Source organism: Panthera uncia (assembly GCF_023721935.1).
Source record: "Panthera uncia isolate 11264 chromosome A1 unlocalized genomic scaffold, Puncia_PCG_1.0 HiC_scaffold_16, whole genome shotgun sequence".
Lineage (NCBI taxonomy): Eukaryota > Metazoa > Chordata > Mammalia > Carnivora > Felidae > Panthera > Panthera uncia.
In genome coordinates this window covers 6,724,387-6,728,975 of record NW_026057576.1, presented here as the reverse complement: position 1 = coordinate 6,728,975, position 4,589 = coordinate 6,724,387, and the positions used below count along the sequence as shown (strand labels likewise).

Genomic DNA, 4,589 nt, shown 5'->3' with positions numbered 1-4,589 from the left:
TCTTCCTTCCTTCCCTCCATCCTTCCCTTTTTCTTTCTTTTTCTTTCTTTCTCTTTCTTCCTTCCTTCCTTCCCTCCATCCTTCCCTTTTTCTCTTTCTTTCTTTCTTTCTTTCTTTCATTCTTTCTTTCTTCTTCCCTCTTTCTTTCCTCCTTCCTTCCTTCCTTCCTTCCCTCTTTCTTTCTTTCTTTCTTTCTTTCTTTCTTTCTTTCTTATCTAGATATAGACAAGAGAGAGGAAGAAGACCAACCATTTCTTGAAGATTCTACTCAGAGGGAGTCCAAACAACTGATTTGGACCCAACTCCTTCTAAATGCCTCCTTCTCTCTGATGCCTACTTGCACCCCTCCTGGAACCCCCTCACTGACCACCCCCTCTGTTCCCAGAGCACATTGCTTGTCCCTTTCTGGTTGCTTCTGTCGAGTTTGCCCAGTACTCTGTGAGGTGTCTGTCTATCTTATCTTTTTTACCAAAGTCATCCATTCAGGGCGACTGTGTATGCTAGCAGCCAGCAGAATGGATGGGGCGTGGCTGAGGACAGCCTCTTGGGAAAGCACTAGCTGAGACCCACAGCCAAGGTCGACTAGGCCTGCGTCACAGCTCTGCCTCTCCCAACGGGGGCGTGACCTGGGACAGCCTCTCCGCAGCCGTGTGCCTCCATTTGCACATCTGTAACAGGGGATAATCATCGCTCATACTATTAATAATGTACTGATAATACTAATTAGCCCTAACGTACTAAGAATAGTATATGTCACGGGATCGTTGCAGGATAAAATTAGTTAATCCATGAAAAACTCTTTTAAGTAGTGTTTGGCACACGGCAAGGACTCAGTAGGTTTTAGGTATTTTTGTTGGGCAATTTCCACGTGGAATTTCTGTATCAGAGTCTCTGGGAGTAGGCCCAGGAGACTGCATTTTAAGCAAGCACCCCCAGGCGAGTCCACTGCATCCTGGCATGTGTGGACCGCTAACGAAACCCAAACCTCTCGTTTCATAAACGAGGAGCTTGGAGACCAGCGAGGGGAAATGACTCACCCAGGCCCCACAAGGACTTGCATAAGCCACTGTTTAGTGTATCTTTCATCATTCAGGGGCTTGAACGCTCAAGAAGACCAACTTTTTTTGGTTTTCAGATGCTTTCCCCACCCAGGGCAGCCCAGAGGGGACCAGGGCCACAGAACTGGCCTGGGCAGGAGGTCCAGCTTTGGCCGATACACCCAACTCCTTTCCTATCTGCAGCCAGAGAAGCAAAGCCCACGAATTGCCACTTACTCCATTTCCTCCGTTCTAAGCAACTCAAGTTCATAAATAAGAATGCCCTTGGGGCGCCTAGGTGGCTCAGTCGGTTAAGCGTCCGACTTCGGCTCAGGTCATGATCTCGCGGTTTGTGAGTTCGAGCCCCGAGTCAGTCTCTGTGCTGACAGCTCAGAGCCTGGAGCCTGCTTCGGATTCTGGGTCTCCCTCTCTCTCTGCCCTTCCCCCACTTGTGCTCTGTCTCTCTCTCTCTCAAAAATAAACAAACATTAAAAAAAAAAAAAAAGAATGTCTGACTATCAGACTGTTCATCAGTCTGACCCCATCCCTCCAAGGCAGAGGACTTTGCTATGATTTGTGTGCATGGCCTGGGAGAAGCTGAAGTCACTTCCCAGAGTCCCCAGGATTCTCAGGTACCAGGAGCAGACAAGCCATTGAGAGGACACTGGGCAGAGCCATTTGGGGGCAAACTTCCCCTTCCTTCTTCAGCCAGACATGAAGGAAATTCTTCCCTTCCCTTCCTTGTCCTCTACCAACCCGTGAAAATCCAGAGGATGAATCTGTCCTGAGATGGATTTTGTAGCAGTGACCATTAGCTGTCTCCAATATCCATTCTCTTGTCCCTTAAAAAATGGAAGTAGAATTTTTAAATTTTATTAGAGAGAGAGAGAATGAATGGGGGAGAGGGGCAGGGGGGAGAGAGAGAGAGAGAGAGGGAGAGAGAGAGAGAGAGAGAGAATCCTAAACAAGCTCCACACTCAGTGCGGAGCCTGATGCAGGTCTGGATCCCACAACCCTGGGATCATGACCTGAGCAGAAATCAGGGTCGGACGCTCAACCGACTGAGCCACCCAGGTGCCCCCGGCAGTGGAATTTCTGGCAGGGAGCAAACCGCCCAGCTGAAGTCTGCATCCCTCAGTCACACGAGGGAAGGACAGCAGAGGGGACGGCCTCGACTTTTGGGTCTCCACCTTAAAGAGACAGAGCCTCCTGTCTTGGCCCCTTCCTGCTCTCTGGCTGCAGACTGGCTGAGAGGCATCGTAGACCCCGGAATGAGGGTGACACCAGGAAAGGCAGAGTGACAGAGAGGTGGAGCCTGGGCCCCGGAATGTCGGAGCAGAGCCACCCACCCAGCTTCAACTGCCCGTGTGGGAGACGCAAACTGTCTCTCGTCAGGCCATGCAGATGTCAGGGCAGCTAACCCCAATCCTGACACAGACGTGGAGAACTATACTTAGAGGACAGAGCCATGGTTCCCCCTGCTCTGGGCTGCCGTGCCTGGCCGCAAGGGTGCGGTGGGCAGAGCCCCGGCTTTAGGTTCAGACTCAAATATGGGCCCAGCCGTCTATTAACTGTACCAGTCAGCTCAGGCTGCCGTAACTAAGCACCCCAGCCAGATGGCTTAAGCCACAGAAATATATTGTCTCCTGCTTCTGGAGGCTGGACGGTCGAGGTCAAGTTGGTAGCAGGGCCACGCCTAATTCTGATTCTAAGGAAGGATCCGTTCCAGGCCTCTCTCCAGCTTCTGGCGGTCCCTTGGCTTGTGGGGCGTTCACCCCAGTCTCTGCCTCTACCCTCACATGGCCTTCGCCCTGCGTCTCTTCTCATCACCTTCCCTCTGTTCACGTCTGTCTCTGTGTCTTTTTAAAACTATGTGTGTATTCATTTGTTTAGTAAACTCGATGCCCAACGTGGGGCTTGAACTCACGACCCCGAGATCATGGGTCCCATGCTGTACCGGCTGAGCCAGCCAGGCCCCAGATTTCCTCTTGTTATAAGGACACCAGCCATTTTGATTTAGGGCTCATCCTGATGACCTCGTTTGAACTTGATTAGTTCCCTTAAGACCCTATTTCCAAATAAGGTCACATTCTGAGGTCCTAGGAGTCCAACGTATGGGTTTTCTTGAGGAACACAATTCAGCCCACAACACTCGCTTTGCTCATAAAATTTGGGTGTTTCCTTAATGCCTTATTACCTGCTTCCCCAATGTCAGGTTTATATATTCATTCTCAAGGCCTAGTATTTAGGAAGTCCCCGGGCCGTGCCTTGGGTCTGGCCTGTGCCAGTGACACGTCTACATTTGAGGACAGGCGCCCCTTCGCATCATCTAATCATCAGACGTATGTAGTGGTCTTTGCCCACTTTTCTGCCTGCTCGTCCCCCAAGCCCCTTTCCAGGGTCTGGGGTGAGCCTGTACCTTACGCGTCAGGGACAGGGACCATCTGCCACAACAGATGCCGAAAATGCCACTTTCTCGGCCTCCCTCGTAGCTGCACAGCCCCAGCTGTGGTTCTCCAGCTCACCCGGTGATGCGGTAACGACTCACTAGCCCCTTTTTATGGATGAGGCAGAGTCTTCCCTAGTGATACCCCGTGGCATTTTCAAGGCTAAAATGGTTGATCAGGAGAATGCTAGCAGCTTCCAGGTGACCTCAGGGTGCAGAGAGTAGGACCGTTGGCATTGGCGGCAATACAGTGTGGTGGCTTCCAAATCAGAAAGCTGTGGGTTGATGGGGCGCCTGGGTGGCTCAGTAGGTTGAGAGTCTGACTTCGGCTCAGGTCACGATTTCACGGTGCGTGGGTTCGAGCCCCGTGTCGGGCTCTGTGCCGACAGCTCGGAGCCCGGAGCCTGCTTCGGATTCTGTGCCTCCCTCTCTCTCTGCTCCTCCCCTCCTCATTCTCATGCTCTGTCTCTGTCTCAATAATGAATAAACATTAAAAAAAATTTTTTTTTTAAAGAGAGCTGTGGATTGAAATCTCAACTGTGCCCCTTACTGGCTGAGAGACCATGAGGAAGTTGATGAACCTCTCTGAGCCTCGTTTTCCTGGTCTGTCAAACGGCGATGGTAATACTCAGCTGCTCAGAATTGTTTGGGAGGATTAAATGAGATAATACGCCTGAGACTCTTACTGCGCCGTGACGGTTACTTTGACCCGTCAACTTGACGGGGCCACGGGATACTCAGATACTTGGTCAAATGTTATCCTGGGCGGGTCTGTGGGGGTGTTTCCACACGAGGTTAGCACCTGAATGAGTGAACTGGGAAAAGTAGACTGCCCTCCTGAATGTAGATGAGCCCCCTCCAGTCCCTGGGGGGGCCTGCGTAGACTAGAAAGGCTGACTTCCCTCCTGTAAGCGGAGCTCCTCCAATACATATATATATAATGCTATACTATATATATAATACTATATGTATATATAATGCTATATACATAATGCTATACTATATATACTATATAATATATACTATATATTATATAGTATATATATATACACTATATAATACTATACTACGTATATATAATGCTATATATATGCTATACTATATAT

At 49.9% G+C, this 4,589-nt stretch overlaps 1 non-coding gene across 1 annotated transcript; it reads right to left on the bottom strand.

The window, feature by feature from the left end:
- Positions 1-2,939: 2,939 nt before the first annotated feature.
- TRNAM-CAU (transfer RNA methionine (anticodon CAU)) lies at positions 2,940-3,012 on the bottom strand. The gene has a single exon. It is a non-coding gene; the product is annotated as a tRNA-Met (tRNA).
- Between the last annotated feature and the right edge of the window lie 1,577 nt (positions 3,013-4,589).